This window comes from Bos javanicus, chromosome 6 (assembly GCF_032452875.1).
Source record: "Bos javanicus breed banteng chromosome 6, ARS-OSU_banteng_1.0, whole genome shotgun sequence".
Classification (NCBI taxonomy): domain Eukaryota; kingdom Metazoa; phylum Chordata; class Mammalia; order Artiodactyla; family Bovidae; genus Bos; species Bos javanicus.
The window spans coordinates 54,959,734-54,978,526 of NC_083873.1; the positions used below are offsets into that span (position 1 = coordinate 54,959,734).

The 18,793-nt window shown below is 40.4% G+C and overlaps 1 pseudogene; it reads right to left on the minus strand.

The window, feature by feature from the left end:
• Window positions 1-2,365: 2,365 nt before the first annotated feature.
• Window positions 2,366-4,046, minus strand: LOC133250091 (endogenous retrovirus group PABLB member 1 Env polyprotein-like; annotated as a pseudogene).
• Between the last annotated feature and the right edge of the window lie 14,747 nt (window positions 4,047-18,793).

Below are 18,793 nucleotides of genomic sequence, written 5' to 3' on the forward strand. Positions count from 1 at the left end.
TGTTTAAAACAGTAGGAAAATATTCCAAAGAATAGTATGTGCAAAAGAAGAGATGGACCTGAAGACATAGGTTTGAAAAATAATTATAGAGACATAAAAACAATCCAAACAACTTTACTCTGAGGAAGAGACAGTGCCAAGAAACAGCTTCAAAGTAACTAGAGCTCATGCATCTAAAGCCAAGATGTGTTAGTTTGATATTATTCATTAATTCTTTTTTATTAGAGTATAGTTTCTTTTTTAAATGTAGATACAGCAATGTGAATCAGCTGTATGTATATATGTATCCCCTCTTTTTTTGGATTTCCTTACCATTTACATCACCACAGAGTATTGGGCAGAGATCCCTGGGCTGTATAATAGGTTCTTACTACTTATCCATTTTATACATAGTATCAATGTTGTATATATGTTAATCCCAATCTCACAGTTCATCCCACCACCACTCATCCCCTTTGGTATCCATACGGTTGTTCTCTATATCTGTGTATTCATGAACTCTTGTAACTCTTGTAATTTGAATTATAAAAAATGAATCATTACCCAAGGTAGTGATCAATTATTATATTATTTATCATTTATTCTGTTGTAATTCTATGAAGTATTTTTATGCATTATATATGATATATTTATTAAGTAGTACATTACAGTCTCAAAGAATTCAGGATGACATTATATAACTTCACTCTCTACATATATGTTCATATAACTTTAATTATGGAATATAATCAAAATTAAGGATCTTACCATGGTTCAAACCTTCAATATCAATAGCCATGATATAAATTATATTAATATTTTCTCACTAATCATCTTCAATCTAATTCATATCTGGACAGTACATGAAATATGTAATAATTCTCTGTAATTATTATAATTTTATTATAATAATCATTACAATATAATCAATATATAATTATATATTATAAGTAATATATAATTATTATAATAATTTTCCCATGGTAAAAATAATTGCTTTTTATTATACAGTTTAGCCATTAAACTCACTTTAGAAAAATAGAGAAACCTGAATTCAGAATACATTTGTATCTCAATTTAAATTTTTCTGTAATAAAGACTGTGGAAAATTATATTTGCTTATTAGTGTTCATTATTCTGAGTCCAAGTAGCAAATCAGACTAAACTAGTCTGGCTAAGTGCAAGTCTGAAACAGTCCATGACTTTTACTTCATAATGTTGTAGTGACGCGTTCCGGGAAACAAACTCACTCAGAAGGACAATGCAGATAGTGGAGTACAGTTTATTACACTGGCAGGCCCAAGGCAGAGTCTCCTCTTAGCCAAGGACCCCGACCAGTTTTTGTGAAAATCTTATATACCCTAAATGTACGTTCTTAAACCCACCTCCCCAAGTTATCTGAAATTAGTCTGAACAAAGGGAAAAAAAGATACAATCAAAGTTAATCTGTGATTCATAGGCCTTTGGATGAAAGTGAAAGTGGAGAGTGGAAAAGTTGGCTTAAAGCTCAACATTCAGAAAATGAAGATCATGGCATCTGGTCCCATCACTTCATGGGAAATATATGGGGAAGCAGTGGAAACAGTGTCAGCCTTTATTTTTCTGGGCTCCAAAATCACTGCAGATGGTGACTGCAGCAATGAAATTAAAAGATGCTTACTCCTTGGAAGGAAAGTTATGACCAACCTAGATAACATATTCAAAAGAAGAGACATTACTTTGCCAACAAAGGTCCATCTAGTCAAGGCTATGGTTTTTCCTGTGGTCATGTATGGATGTGAGAGTTGGACTGTGAAGAAGGCTAACACCAAAGAATTGATGTTTTTGAACTGTGGTGTTGGAGAAGACTCTTGAGAGTCCCTTGGACTACAAGGAGATCCAACCAGTCCACTCTGAAGGAAATCAGTCCTGGGTGTTCATTGGAAGGACTGATGCTGAAGCTGAAACTCCAGTACTTTGGCCACCTCATGTGAAGAGTTGACTCTGGAAAAGACTCTGATGCTGGCAGGGATTGGAGACAGGAGGAGAAGGGGACGCCAGAGGAAGAGATGGCTGGATGGCATCACTGACTCGATGGACGTGAGTCTGAGTGAACTCCGGGAGTTGGTGATGGACAGGGAGGCCTGGTGTGCTGTGATTCATGGGGTCGCAAAGAGTCGGACACGACTGAGTGACTGAACTGACTGAAGCCTAGGTAGTTAACAGTGGACAATTATCAATAGGCCTGTGGTTATACCCCAATAAGCATAATAGAATTTATTATTCTACTTGGTTATACAGATAATTAGGGTATTATTTTAGGCACCAGAGAGTCTAGGTACGAGCCCTGGGGCTCTTCCATCTGGAGGGTCTAGTTTTTCAGTTGGTATGTTGTTTCCATAGATACTGAGCATATAGCTCAAAGTCCACAGTCCAGCCCAGGATGGAGTCCTGCTTTCAAGATGGAGCCTGTTCTGTTTCCTCCTTCATTACCCCCTCTTGATGCTCTTAACTCATAATATGAGCATCACTCATAGGGATATATTGCACTCTGCCTCTCCGACTGCCTATGTGGGAGAACGACACAATACTTTGGGTTACAAAGTTCATAATACATTGTAAAATGCAGGGTCCACAAAGCAGAACTATCAAGGCAACTGTAACAATGGTAAATATACTTTTCTACCAATCACCCTTCCCCCAAGACAGGACCAAAGTCCAAAAAGGAATGTTTTCATTTGACATTGCTTTTACCTGGTTTTTCATGTCATCTAAAGCAGCTGATACTTTGCCAGATAAATCAGGAATATATACACAATGTTCAACCTTAATTATACCACAAGTCCCTCCTTGAGCAGCTGTGAGCATGGCCAAAGCCATTCTATTTTGAATTACTGCTTTTCTTATTTGAATTTGTTCTTCATTTAAGGCTTGGATGGCTTTATCACTATCTAGGAGGGCCTGTTTTGTGAAATTAGTCAAGGCTTCTACTTTAATCATAATATTTGTTGTCCCTATAGGAGGTGCGAATAAGGCAGCAATATACTCATACCATTGAAACACAGACCTTGTGGACAAGGTAATATGTAAATAAGGTAGATTTACCGGGGCTTGTTATAGGTTAGGCTTTATGCTTCCATGCTGCTAAGTCACTTCAGTCATGTCTGACTCTGTGCGACCCCATAGATGGCAGCCCACCAGGCTCCCTCGTCCCTGGGATTCTCCAGGCAAGAACACTGTAGTGGGTTGCCATTTCCTTCTCCAATGCTGCCATGGGCAAAAGCAAATCCCAGTGTGCAGTGGCCTACCCAGCTGATTGGTAACCAAGGCCAAAGGTTAGGCCCACAAAGCCATTGGGTTCCATTGGGCGCCGTCCAGCAGATTCCAGGGTTATATTTCCAATGAGAGCCTGGCCAATGAATGAACTGGTTGGCGTGGTATGTGACCTCAAATGTTTGTTTACATTGTTTGGGGAGTAGGTACCCAATATATTTTAGTTCTTTGGGGTCTAATGGATGGTCACCAAACCCTACCCTTCGTTCTTTTTGTTCCCAGCATATAGCAGTGGGAGTAATTAATTGACCCTTTTCTGGGTTCATCCGGAAATATTCACCCCAGACTTGGTAGAATTGTTCAACATACCTAGAGGCCTGGCCTCCCTTGCCGGTCAGGAAGCTTTTTTCCTCTTTGTTCTTTAAATATGAGATATAGGCTTTTGATATTCCTATGAAACTGATGTTTATATCAAATGTAACCCCATGACCAGAGACTATTGACTGTAGGTCTGGCTTACACCAAGACAGCAGGGAGAGATTAAGATTGACAAGAGAAAGGAAAGTCTCTTTTTGTCATCCCAGAAAAGACCAGAGTGGTTTAAAAACTCCTTGGCAGAGTGGTGACACCCACCAAGGAAATCCCTCCATCACAGACAGAGGCATAGCCCCACATACCCAGCAGCTGGAGGTGTTGTGGAAGTCCACATAGGAATGCACCCATGAGATGAAAACATTGTCCTGAGTTGAAACAGAAGTTAAATTCAAAATCACATTGATGAGGCCAAGCAGCAGGAGTTGATTATGCGGCTTCATCCTGAAGGGGCTTGTCCGGGATCTTCTTTTCCTTCTTCTTATGGATGGTCTTAGTCTCTCGAGGGTCAGGGGGTCCACCTATGCAGTCCACTTGGCATTTTCTGGGTCTGCATAATATGTTCTCTTCATCCTCATGTGGTGGATCCAGGGAGTGACAGCTGTTACTTTAACTGCAGTAGGGGTGGTTAGAAAAACAGGATATGGACCCTTCCAATGTGGGGCCAAGGAATCGTGTTTCCAGTCCTTGACCCACACCTGATCTATTGTCACAAATTTGTGAATCTGTTCCCCAAGGGGGAACGACACTCTTTCTTGTACAAACTTAGTTACTGATTTATTACCTTACCTAGTTGTTCCATCTGCTGTGAAATCAAATCTCCCCTTATCTGAGGCAAATTTGTTGACACCTGTTTTATTATGGGAGGGGGCCTCCCATACATAATTTCATATGGAGAATAGCCATGGCACCGTGGGATCATCCTGAGTCTGAGCAGAGCCATTGGAAACAAGTCCACCCAGGATCAGTCAGTCTCTATGATCCACTTGGAGAGTGTCTCTCTAAGTGTCTTCTTGGTTCCTCCCACCATCCCAGAACTCTGGGGCCTATATGCTGTATGTAATTTCTACTTGATGTTTAAAGTTTTGCTTACTTGTTGTACTAAATCAGCTATGAAAGCTGGGCCATTGTCTGATCCAATGCTGGCAGAAAATCCAAATCTGGGAACTATCTCCCTAAGCAGGCACCGGTCTACTTCTGATGCTTTCAGTCCGGGTAGGAAAAGTTTCTATCCATCCTAAGAACATACATACCATGATCAGCAGGTAACAGTATTGTCAGTGAGGTTTCATTTCAGTGAAGTCCACTTCCAGGTGTTCAAATGGCAGCATGCTTTTTAGCTGAATCCCTGGAAGTTTCTGTCTGTGCCGAGAGGCAGCTTTGACCTATGAGCAGGCAGTGCAGTTCTGAGATTCTGTCCTGCATAGGGAAGAGAGGTGAGGAACCAAGAAATATTTTTGAATTAGCTTTTCCAGTTTATCATGGCCTAGGTGGGTCGCTTGGTGTGTTTGGCTTACCAGAGTGAGTGTCAGCTCCTCCAGTACCAATAATTTGCCACTTGGCAATTCCCACCATCCCTTTTCAGTCTTGTTGGCCCCTTCTACTTTGGCTAGTTGGTTTTGGGCTTCAGTTATTCTGGAGAGTCCGGCGTTAGCTCAGGCAGCTCCACCAATATGATAGCTTTAATAGGGACTTCACTTGTCACCCCCAAGCCCTCGGCTGCTTGTTTAGTGGTCTTATCTGCCAGTCTGTTTCCCTGAGCCCAGGGGGTATCCTCTTTTTGATCTCTTCATCAGTGTATGACTGCAACCCTTTCTGGTTTCCAGGCAGCATCTAATAGGGTCTTAATTTCCTCCTTATTTTTAATGTCTTTTTCACTAGCTGTCAAAAGGCCTCTCTCCTTATACAGAGTCCTGTGTACATGTAGTGTGGCAAAAGCATACCTGGAATCTGTGTAAATGTTTGCCTTCTTACCTTTTGACAGCTGGAGGGCCCAGATAAGAGCATATAGTTTGGCCCGTTGAGCAGACCAGTGTGATGGCAGAGAGCTAGTCTCAGTGATGGTTTCTTCCATGACTACTGCATATCCCGACAGTTGTCCTTGTTTCACCAGGCTGGTGCCATTGGTATACAGGACCAAATCTGGGTCCAGGATTGGCTCGTCTCTCAAGTCAGGTCTGCTGGCATATTTTCCTGCAATCATGTGAGGTCCCACCTTCTCCCACAGGAAGGAAAGTGGCCAGATTCAGGGCCTGATAAAGCTCAGTATTAACATGGGGGTTCTCACATAACAATCCCTGATATTGAGCAATGTGGGATGTCAACAGCCATTTATGGGGGTCCCCTTGTGGGAGAGTGTTGACGTATGCAGTACTTTTATGATCAAATCTTGACCCAAAGTCAGCTTGGTTGCCTCCCGGACCAGTAAGGCAACTGCAGCAACTGCCCATAAGCATCTCAGCCACCCAGTGGCAACACTGTCCAGCCATTTCAGGAGATAAGTCATGGGTTTGTCCCATGTCCCCATAGTCTGGCACAACACTCCCATAGCCACTTTGTCCTTTTAAGTCACATAAAGAGTAAATGGCTTAGCAAGTTCTGGCAGGCCCAAGGTGGGTGCTGACATAATTGTACTGGGTTTGAGTTCTTTTTTTTTTTTTTTAATTTATTTATTTATTTTTTTTATTTTTATTTTTTTTAATTTCAGATATACACATGCTCCCCATCCTGAACCCTCCTCCCTCCCAACCTCCCCTACCATCCCCCTGGGCCTTCCCAGCGCACCAGCCCCAAGCATCCAGCATCGTGCACTGAACCTGGACTGGCATCTCATTTCATACATGACATTTCACATGTTTCAATGCCATTCTCCCAAATCTTCCCACCCTCTCCCACAGAGTCCATAAGACTGTTCTATACATCAGTGTCTCTTTTGCTGTCTCGTATACAGGGTTATCGTTACCATCTTTCTAAATTCTAAATTTGAGTTCTATTACCAGTGGGGCTTGTTTTGCAAACCTGGGTCGGGGGGCGGGGGGTTGTCTTCAGCCTAGACCTCAGGGAATTGTTGAGTTAACTCTCTCTCTTTCTCTCTCTCTCTATCTCTCTCTCTGTCTCTCTCGACTGTTTGGCCCATCTGGTTTTCCTTCCGGGAGATTGTGCAAACTCCATTCATCTTGAGGGATTACCGAGAGGAAGAGTAAATGGGTGGTTGAGCCCACTCGAAGAGTGGGTCTTTCATGGGGGGAAAAGTCACTTGTGTCCCCAATTTAGATAGCAAGTCTCTTCCCAACAAAGGTACTGGGCATTCAAGGATGTATAAAAATTCATGAATCCCTTGGTGTCCCCCCATCTGACATTTTTGGGGTAGGCTTGAGACACAAAGGCTTCATTTATCACTATCTGAGACCCAGCAGCCTCTGGATCTATTGGCGTATGAAGTCTATAGGCCTCACACAGTCTTTCGTAGAACTCAGAGGGTGATTCACTTTCCCTTTGAATCACTTCGGAGGATTTTGCCATACTCATAGGTTTTTGGGCCCCCCTCTTGACACTTTGTAAAATAGCTGCCTGATATCTCTCCAGGTGGCCCATCCCTTCTTCTGTGTTACAGTCCCAATTGGGCCTCTCACTGAGGGTGGCTAGTTCTGCCCACCGCTGCGGGTTTGCAGTACCCCCAGGTGCCATTTCTCTTAACCATTTTCTGGCCTCAGTTAGGATCCTGTGTCTTTCCTCAGTGCTAAAGAGTGAGACTAGTAGTTGGATTATGTCATCCCATGTAGGGCGGTGGGTTCAAAAAATAGTCTCCGTTAGCCTAATCATGGCTTGTGGCTCCCCTGAGTATGGTGGAGCATGTCTCTGCCAGTTTAATATATCCATAGAGGAAAATGGCTGGTAATAATAGGCTAAAGGGGGCAGATGGTAGTGCCCACAGGCTTTCTGAACCAGAGGCTGTTGTAGCTCTCTGATGGGCATCTGTGGTGGGGTTCTTTCCCTCTGTTCCTTGGCAGAGCACAGCCTCTGAATAAGTCCTGTGTTTTCTTCCCGCTACCCGTCAGTACTCACCAGGAGAGATGGATACAATCTAGGAGATCCGGCTGAGATGGAATCCTGGGGGTGTTGACCAGAGGTCTCCACTGCTGGGATCAGAGGCTGCTGAAACGGCAGCTCAACGGGAGAGCCGGCGAAGGAGCAGCGACTGCTTCAGGAACTTCATCTGGCCCTGGATCGGGCATTAAGGCAGCCTCTGGTCCTGGTGCACTGAGAGGCAGGTGTGTGATTATCCAGTATTGGGGAGGGGTCAGGTCATCCCCATCCAAATCCTGTAGAATTTCCTTTTTCATCATCAGTCAATTTTTGTGCCATTAATATTTTTCCCTTTCTGGATACAGAACTTTGTCCAAGTAGGAGGGTCTTGAGTTAACCTTAGCCATGAATCAATATATGGATATTGATCTGGGTGTCCTGGCTCTCCTGTGACTACTGCATAGACTGCTTCCACTATTTTTAAGTTCATGGTGTCCTCTGGTGGCCATCCTACTGCCACAGGGGGCCATTCGACCTCACAGAGTATATGGGGGTGGTTAGGCCTCATCTTCACCCCATAGTCTCCTCCAAATCCCTCCTTTAAATTTTTAATCATGCACTCCAATACAGTTGCCTTAGATTCACTTCCCCCCATCTTGCTTACCTTCTCACCTTCTTCTACTTTTACTTTTTTTTCTGTCTACAAAGTTCTTGGTACCCTATGTACTTCTTATATTTCCACTCAATGAAACACTTAAATTGCCATTCTGCCTCCTTCCTAATTGGGGTGAGAAGAGCCTTACCTGCCAGATCCCAGAGAGAGAAGGGGGATTGGCATGTCTTCACCTGCTGTTCAGCATGGCCAAACCAGAACACCACGTGATCCAAGACTGTTTCTCCCTTTACTTGTAAAGTCTGTTCTGCCTTGGTGGGCTTGATCACGTATGGATGAAAACACAGATGGATTAAATATCCCACATCCCAGGCCATATCCAGAAAAGGGGCCCTATCCATGCCCCTTCTAGCCCCTTCCAGGAGAGTGATCAGTCCCCTTCTTCCACCCTACCAGGTGGGTTCCTCCTCACCTGAGCGCTCAGTTCCAAGCTGCCATCCACTACCTGCTAACATGAAAGGTTTGGGCATTGAGAAGCAGAATCCTTCCAGAAGGGTGAGGCACCTTCCCCCTTCTAGAATATTTAAGCTGCAAGGCCTCAGAGTAGTCCCAAATGGGACTTGTTTCTTCAAAGTGAGGAGTTTCCCAGCCAATGCACCAAATGTTGTAGCCACGTGTTCCAGGAAACAAACTCACTCAGAAGGACAATGCAGATAGTGGAGTGCAGTTTATTACACCGGCGGGCCCAAGGCAGAGTCTCCTCTTAGCCAAGGACCCCAACCAGTTTTTGTGAAAACCTTATATACCCTAAGTGTACATGCTCAAACCCACCTCCCCAAATTCTCTGAAACTAGTCTGAACAAAGGAAAAGAAAGATACAGTCAAAGTTAACCCATGATTCCTATGCCTTAAACCTGTGATTCGTATGCCTCAAGCCTAGGTAGTTAACAGTGGACAATTATCAATAGGCCTGTGGTCATGCCCCAATTAGCATAATAGAATTTATGATTCTATTTGGTTACACAGATAATTAGGGTACTCTTTTAGGTGACAGAGAGTTTAGGTACAAACCCTGGAGCTCTTCCATTGGGGGGGGGGTGTATCTGGATTTCCAGTTGGTATGTCATTTCCATGGATACTGGGCATATAGCTCAAAGTCCACAGTCTGGCCCAAGATGGAGTCCTGCTTTCAAGATGGGGCCTGTTCTTCTGTTTCCTCCTTTAATAATAGTAGTGGTGAGCTGAAAATAAATCCTACTTTGGCCACCTGATGTGAAGAACTGACTCATTGGAAAAGATCCTGATGATAGGAAAGATTGAAAGCAGGAGGACAAGGGGCAACAGAGGATGAGATGGTTGGATGGCATTACCAACTCAGTGAACATGAGTTTGAGTAAACTCCGGGAGTTGATGATGGACAGGGAAGCCTGGCATTCTGTAGTCCATAGGGATGCAAAGAGTTGGACATGATTGAGTGACTGAACTGAGCTGAGTCTAGCCAAGTGCAAGTCCATGACCCTTACTTCATAATAGCAGTGGTGAGTTGAAAACAAATCCTGACTGATATAAATTACAGACAAACCTCATACACCAAAAATTAAGTTACTTACTTTTTTGTTTTCCTTTACAAAACTTAGGACAAGATTGAACTCAGATCTCCTGCATTGAAGGCAGATTCTTTACCACTAGCACCACCTAGCCACAGGACATGACAAAAACTGGTTAGAATCAACTAGTTCCAAGAAGGCAGAAAGTTTGACTTCCACTAGACCTTGTGCCTCAGTATATGTTCATTGTATTGCATGAGCATATGCTAAAATGACATACCCTTGGGCCAGGTGGGGCAGTGCTAAAGGAATCTGCCTGCTATGCAGGAGACACAGAAGATGCAGATTTGATCCCTGGTTTGGGAAGATCCCCTGGAGTAGGAAATGACAACTTACTCTGGTATTCTTGCCTGGAAAATTCCATGGCAGAGGAGGCTGACAGGATACAGTCCATAGAGTCACAATGAGTTGGACACAGCTGAGCAACTGAGCATACATGCAAATGACACACCCAGCAGTGCCTGGTTTGAGGCTAACCATCAGAGGCCAAAAAGTATTTAGTGGCCCATTTCCTGGAAATCTCCACTCCTTCCCCAAAATAGTTGGAAGAATCGTCCCACTCACTAGCCTGTCAAATTACCCAGCCCGTAAAAATTAATCATGCCAAATTTTAAGGCCTCTTGCCCCTTCTGAGATGGCCCCTTGTGGAGTATATTTCTTCCAAGCCCCCTCTCTCTCACTGACTCATATTCTGACATTACATGCAGTCTGAGTGTGGAGTGTGTTTGTCTCTAAATAAATCTACTTCTTACCGATCACTTATCTCTGAATTCTTTTGTGATGAAGCAGATGCACCAACAACACAATCATCTGACTACAACTCCTTTTATTTTTTAACTCTCCTAGTAAAAATTCTAAGGCTGTTACTATTGAGCAGTGCCTTCTTCATGAAATACATATTTCTCTGCTTTCAGCAACACCACAACCTTCTGATTTTCTTGGACACGCATGTCTACTCTTTCACAGACACTTCAGCTGAACATTCTTTTCACGAAGCGTCTAAATACTGTTCTTTAGAACTTGAGAGTAAGTCTTGTCTTTCATCTGTACGCTTTTTCTGGGTAATTATATCCATTCCTTGGTTTTCTTCCAGTCATTTGCTGATTATTTACATATATAGTATAGAACTATTTCTTGAATTCTATAATTAATATCAACTTCTTATTTAATGTCCATCTCTTAAACTGCACATGTGTTTTCATTTACAATTTCCAAATTTTAACTTTTTTTTTTCTCAAAACTTATTTCCTTCCCAGATTTGTCATGCCAGTAAATGTCAATTCTCAGTTCATTTCACTTCAGTTCAGTCACTCTTTCGTGTCTGACTCTTTGTGACCCCATGGACCGCAGCATGCCAGGCCTCCCTGTTCATCACCAACTCCCAGAGTCCACCCAAACCTATGTCCATTGAGTCGGTGATGCCATCCAACCATCTCATCCTCTGTTGTCCCCTTCTCCTCCTGCCCTCAATCTTTCCCAGAATTAGGGTCTTTTCAAATAAGTCAGCTCTTCGCATCAGGTGGCCAAAGTACTGGAATTTCATCTTCAACATCAGTCCTTCTAGTGAACACCCAGGACTGATCTCCTTTAGGATGGACTGGTTGGATCTCCTTGCAGTCCAAGAGAGTCTTCTTGAGTCCAAGTCTCAAGAGTCTTCTCAAACACCACAGTTCAAAAACATCAATTCTTCTGCTCTCAGCTTTCTTTGTAGTCCAACTCTCACATCCATTCATGACTACTGGAAAAACCATAGCCTTGACTAGATGGATCTTTGTTGACAAAGTAATGCCTCTGCTTTTTAATATGCTGTCTAGGTTGGTCATAACTTTCCTTCCAAGGAATAAGCATCTTTTAATTTCATGGCTGCAATCACCATCTGCAGTGATTTTTGAGCCCCCCAAAATAAAGCCAGCCACTGTGTCCACTGTTTCCCCATCTATTTGCCATGAAGTGATGGGACTGGATGCCATGATCTTAGTTTTCTGAATATTGAGCTTTAAGCCAACTTTTTCACTCTCTTCTTTCACTTTCATCAAGAGGCTCTTTAGTTCTTCTTTAGAATCCCTGGTGGCTCAGAGGTTAAAGTGTCTGCCTGCAATGTGGGAGACCTGTGTTCGATCCTTTCTGCCTAAGGGTGGTGTCATCTGTATATCTGAGATTATTGATATTTCTCCTGGCAATCTTGATTCTAGCTTGTTCCTCCTCCAGCCCAACATTTCTCATGATGTACTCTGCATATAAATTAAATAAGCAGGGTAACAATATACAGCCTTGACAAGATATCACCTTTAACTCAGGTGCCATCTTTCTACTTTCTATAAAAGACCTTTGCCAACTATTTCAAATTGTCTCTCATAAACTTGTGTATTTCTTGCCATACTTGCTATAAATTATATGTCTACTTGTTCTTTTAATCATTTTTGTGTCTTTTTTTTCACTACTTTAGCTACATACCTTCTTTAACTATACACAACTTTATTCACTACTTTTTCATACATATAGCAATGAAAATGCTTACAAACTTCCCTCCTATTATCTGCATATAATTATGTCTTTAATTTGTAGGTGACAAATCTAAATTTTAGGAGTGTATACATTCTTAATATAATTAGCTAAAGAAATCCTTCTTGAATTCCAGAGGCAGAGTTAAAAAAAATCACCTCAGGTGATTACATTTCAAACAGAAAGCTCTACCAATCAGTACATTATAATTAGATCTGTCATTTCTCTGTTAAGAACCCACTAATTTCAAAGTATGATTCTTTTGCAAAAAGATCAACACATATCTTTCCCTCCCACTTCATTTCTATCATCACCATAAGTATGAGTGAAAGTTGTGTTTCTTAGAAAAACTCAGGTTAAAGATGATTTCTTATAGCTTCTTATATAAAAATGATGTCACTGAAGTAGTAAACGTTAGACATGAATCATATGCTTATTATTAACTTGAAAAGCATATGTGTAGTTTTGCTGTCATATTTCAAAAATTATTTATGATAAAACTTATACTAAATTTTCCCATAAAAACAAAATATTTCAATCAAAGAAACAGTAAAGGTATTATTCTCTAGATATACTAATTGCTAATTCTGACCACTGTCCTTTTTAAAATCAGTTCGCTACTATCATATTTCACATTACACATCATTTGGAACTGAATTGATATACTCTTTCTACATGACAAAACTCAAAGTAATGTGTTAATGCTAGTCTGAATAATTATCTCTTGTGTAAGATGGATCATGAGCATTATTTATGAGTTAATATTATATAAATCAATATGAATATTGTATGTAAAGTGATGAAGAATAATACTGTCATGATTTTAGTGAATTTATTGTTGAGCAGAATAAAAAGAGAGGAGAGGAGAGGAATTACATCCTATTGCTTCAACAAAACATGTGGAAATGAATGTTTTAATTAATTATTAGAAAAAATGATGGGGAAAGTTTGCTGCTTCTCCTTAGAGAAAATTACATCAAATGCTTGTTTTGACAGGACCAAACAATTATTGCAATGTCTAACATCTGTAAAATACTATGATTATAAAGGATATTTCATCTAAATCAATGTAGCTATCTTATTGCTTCCCTCTGATACGTTTTATTTGTTTCATTTGTTGACTGACATCAGACAAAAACAAGATAAAAAGTCAAAGTTATGATATGAATGTTTCCTTTTCTCTTTCTTAATGATCCACATTATCTGACTTGAATAATGTCTCTTTCCACCCCCAAGTAATTTCTTAGACATAAGACATTATGATACTACTTATTCTCTTAAATACATATTTGAATTCACTTTTTCCTTCATCCTTGTATACAGTCAACTGGTTTACAATTAGTTATGTACTATAAAATCTCCCTCAGTTTAATTCATAAATTAATTTAATAATTCATGGTATCAGCACAATACTTCATATAGAGGTCTAAAATATTTAAGGAATAGCCCTTATCTTCCAACAGTTGAATGTACAGTGATTCTACTGAAAGAATAAAGGATACAGAAAAGGAGAATAATGAAAGTGTTACAGTAGATGCAAGGAGGGTTAAGGTTTTAGGAAAGGTTCACAGAAATGATATTTTAGGTGTGTCTGGAAGGATTCTTTTTCTAAACAAGAAAAGGAATAGTTACAGTGAATAGAATGAAACATGTATAAACTTCAGAATTGTTAGAGTTTGATCAGGTACAGAAATTATAAAGGATTAATTAATGAAGCAGATAAGAAGCATATGTGAAAAAAATATCCCCCAGAGGAGAGCCTACACAACAACCTTGCTTTTTCCTATTGTATGGATTATCATAAGAAGATTTTAATTGACCTCTTCACATTTTCTGCTATCTATATCCACATTTATGTAGTTTATCATAAAGTAATTTTATGAGACTTTCTCATATTTCCCTCTGCTATGACAAGTACATCTCTTACATATATTAAAGCAATTATTATTTCATTAAATTGCCTTTCTGTTTCCAGTCACATAATATAGAACCTAAATTTGTAACAGAAGATAACAGAATCCACTTTATTCTTGAATATTCTATATAGACATTTGGAACAGAGCAAGGCCCTATCAACAGGGTTTGCAGACAAGTTTAGTTCAACTTTATAAATTACCTTTAATTTAATTGCACAGATGAAACCATACTATCATAAACATAAATAACCTTACTTTTATATGCACTGTTAAAAATATGACATGTTCTAGGTTACCAGTTACCAGGGAAAAAATCTCCAATGATAAAATGTAAATTCAGTATTGTTATTCAGGGGCTTCCCTGATGTCTCAGAAGTAAAGAATCTGCCTGCAATGCAAGAGACAAAGAAGACATGGATTCGATCCCTGAGTTGGAAATAATCTGTGGTAGAGGAAATGGCAGCGCACTCCAGCATTCTTGCCTAAGAAATCCCATGGACAGACAGAGGAGCCTGGCAAACAACAGTCCATGGGGGTCACAAAAGATTGGACACAACTGAGCAACTGAGCACACTCACACATATTGTTATTCTAAATATAAGCCTTTTGTTTTAGCTTAATAAATTAGGATTTTCAGAGACGCTGGCTCACATTTCTGAATTCATGTCATTGCTGAACTTGTTCTTAATTGTTGAAAGGTGGAGATTTATGAAATGCACATATACATTTCAAATTAAGGTAAACATCAGATTGTTTTTCAGACTAGCATGGCTAGATGACATGTAATGTGGTTTTAGGGAAACAATATTAACATAGACTATATCTATACTTTTTATTATTCACAAAGTATTAATCAGCTAATCTTAAACTCACTATTCACTTTTAATTAACTGACTAGTTTATTCTCCCTTATTAATTAACTCTAATTCTGATATAGTCTTTATTCTTAACAAATCTGAGATTGGGTGAATTATTTGTTTATCTATCTCTCTAGCCATCTATCTATGCGTTTATTTTTTTAGCAGATTCTGGTCTTTAAAATAATAGTTCAGCTGATGACATATGTTGCCTATTGTGCCTCCATGATTTTATATACTGTATGTTCATTTCAACTTCAAATTCAGTAGAACTTGACCACTTCCTTATGTCTGTCCTGAATTCTCTCATTTTGTAAAATTTTTATTGAGTACCTGTTTGTGTGAGTGTATGTGTGATCAGTCCTGTCTGACTCTGCAGCCCTATGGATGGTAAGAACCCAATGGATGACCAGGCTCCTGTGTTCATGAAATTTTCCAGGCAAGAATACTGGATTTGGTTGCCAGTTCCTCCTCCAGGGATATTCCCAACCTACAGATTGAATTGAGGTCTCTTGTGTCTCCTGCATTGGTAGGCAGATTCTTTACCATTGTGCCACCTGGAAGCCCCACTGAGTCCCTATATTCACTATATCATGCCTACGAAATTCAAAGAACCATAGAGGGAAAAGTGGTTAGTAGAAAGTGTTCCCTATTGTCAAAAAGAATCTGAAAAGAGAGAAATATTTAAGGCATTACTCTGAGGAATAATGAGATTTTTTCCAATAAGATATTGGAGAAGAATGACCCGCAAACTTCAATAGCTCTGCACAAAAAAAAAAAAAAAAAGCCTCTTTCCTGGCTTTTGCAACCTGACCCTCTAATATAGGTTTGAAAATGAAAGTTCATTGACACTCTCTAGACCAGTTACATGATCCCTTAGCAGGCTCTGGATAGATAATTTTAGGTTTCTCTGCATCAGTTGTATTGTTCATTGCTTTTGGAACTCCAGCTGAAACTAAAGCTGAAGTAGTCTTTTAAAAAATCCAGTTACTTTAGGGAAAATAAATGAAAAACTAGAAAGCTATTGTGCAAGTGCTTTAATATTTGTATCATCTTCACATTGTATATTTAAAGTCAGATAATACAAAAAGTAACAGAGTGAGAAGTGATTGTATATGTATTTTTATTCTAATGTAAAAATTAAAAATCTTTGTGGTTTTTGTTAGGTCTCTGTAGCTGCAGGACTGTGAAAGCATAATTGCTTAGTTCTCCTTAAATTTTATTAAGTATGTATTTGGCCTTCCCTGGTGGCTCAGATGGTAAAGAATCTGCCAGCAATGCAGGAGACCTGGCTTCAGTTCTTGGGTTGGGAAGATCTCCTGGGTAAGGGAATGGCTACCCACTCCAGTATTCTTGCCTGGAGAATTCCATAGACAGTGGAGCCTTGTGGGCTACATTCCATGGGGTCACAATGAGTTGGATATGACTTGAGCAACTAGAGAACGTGCACGTGTGCACTCACACACACACACACACACACACACATGTTCTTGATGAAGCTAGAAATGATAAATGTGTGATGGCCCTAATTGTTTAAATGTGTCATTTTTTGCTGCCAAGAAAAATAAGAGTGAAGATTAAATTATTCAGTATAAATTTTGTAAATGATGGTTGTGTTAAGGGGCTTAATGGAAGGAAAAGACAATGGAATCTTGACAGGAAATATATACATGTGTGTATATATATGTATGTATATGCATATACTATCAGTTCTGTTTTATTAAACCTAACTTTCTTAGTTAATGAAAAAAAAAAGGCTTCCCAGGTGATTCATTGGTAAAGGATCTGCCTGCCAAAGCAGGGGACACAGGAGGCATAAATTCGATCCTGGATTGGAAAGTTTCCCTGGAGGAGGAAATTTCAACCCACTTCAGTACTCTTGCCTGGGAAATGGCAAGGACAGAGGAGCCTGGCCAATTACAGTACATGGGATTGCAAACAGTTAGACATGACCAAGTGACTGAGCACGCACACGCACACACATACACACACACACACACACACAACACGGAGATTTATTACGAAGTATAGGAGGGATTGGGGGAAGGAGGAGAAGGGGACAACAGAGGATGAGATGGCTGGATGGTATCACTGACTCGATGGACTTGAGTCTGAGTGAACTCCGGGAGTTGGTGATGGACAGGGAGGCCTGGCGTGCTGTGATTCATGGGGTCACAAAGAGTCGGACATGACTGAGAGACTGAAAGGAACTGAATAGGCTCATTAGTTATGGAAACTGAGAAATTCTACAGCTGGAAAACCAGGAAAGCCAGTGATGTAATTAAGTTTAGGTCCAAAGGTCTGAAAATGGTGGGAAGAGTGGGGGACAATGGTCTAAGTGCATGTTTTAAGTCCCAACAGCTCAGGAACCCAGGGCAGGAGATGAATGTCCCAACTCACTCATAGAAAGAAAGAGAGAGAGTTTGCTGGTTTTGTTTTGTTTTGTTTTGTTTTTGTTTTCAAATTTGTGTTCTATTCAAGCCCTTGATTGGATGCTCACCCTTCTTAATGAGCGTGATCTTCTTTACTCAGGTTACTGATTCAAATACTAATCTCTTTCAGAGACACCCTCACTTAACCAGAAGTGAAATAATGTTTTACCAGCTACTGAGCATCCCTTAGCCCACCCAAGTTAAATGTAAAATTAACCATGACAGGGACATATACATAGTGGGGAAAAAAAGCTGAAGGAAAAAAAGAGTTACTAGTTTAGGAGAATAGGGAGGACCAAGAAATTTGTTATTGTTACCTGTCTTTTGTGTTATTTCCAATTCCTCTGTATAATGAAGGAGCTAAGTTAAAAAAAAATAGAGTTTGATACCTAAAGCTAATTCTGTTCATTTTTTTCAAAGTAGTAGGCTTCATGGAATTGCTACTTTAAGAATACAGAGTTTTAACATTTCCTATGTTTAATAAAAAATGAATTATACTTCCTTTTGATGCCTGGCAAAGTTAAGGCTAAATGAAAGTGATTGTTAAGATTCTCTTAATCATTCTAGAGAAGTGATCCCTATAATAACTTTCTACTGCTGCATTTATTAAGACCATCATAAGGAAGATCATGGCATCCGGTCCCACCATTTCATGGGAAATAGATGGGGAAACAGTGGAAACAGTGTCAGACTTTATTTCTTTGGGCTCGAAAATCACTACAGTTGGTGACTGCAGCCATGAAATTAAAAGACGCTTACTCCTTGGAAGGAAAGTTATGACCAACCTAGACAGCATATTCAAAAGCAGAGACATTACTTTGCCAACAAAGGTTCGTCTAGTCAAGGCTATGGTTTTTCCAGTGGTCATGTATGGATGTGAGAGTTGGACTGTGAAGAAGGCTGAGTGCTGAAGAATTGATGCTTTTGAACTGTGGTGTTGGAGAAGACTCTTGAGAGTGCCTTGGACTGCAAGGAGATCCAACCAGTCCATTCTGAAGGAGATCAGCCCTGGGATTTCTTTGGAAGGAATGATGCTAAAGCTGCAACTCCAGTACTTTGGCCACCTCATGCGAAGAGTTGACTCATTGGAAAAGACTCTGATGCTGGGAGGAATTGGGGGCAGAAGAAGAAGGGGACAACAGAGGATGAGATGGCTGGATGGCATCACTGACTCGATGGACGTGAGTCTGAGTGAACTCCAGGAGTTGGTGATGGACAGGGAGGCCTGGCGTGCTGT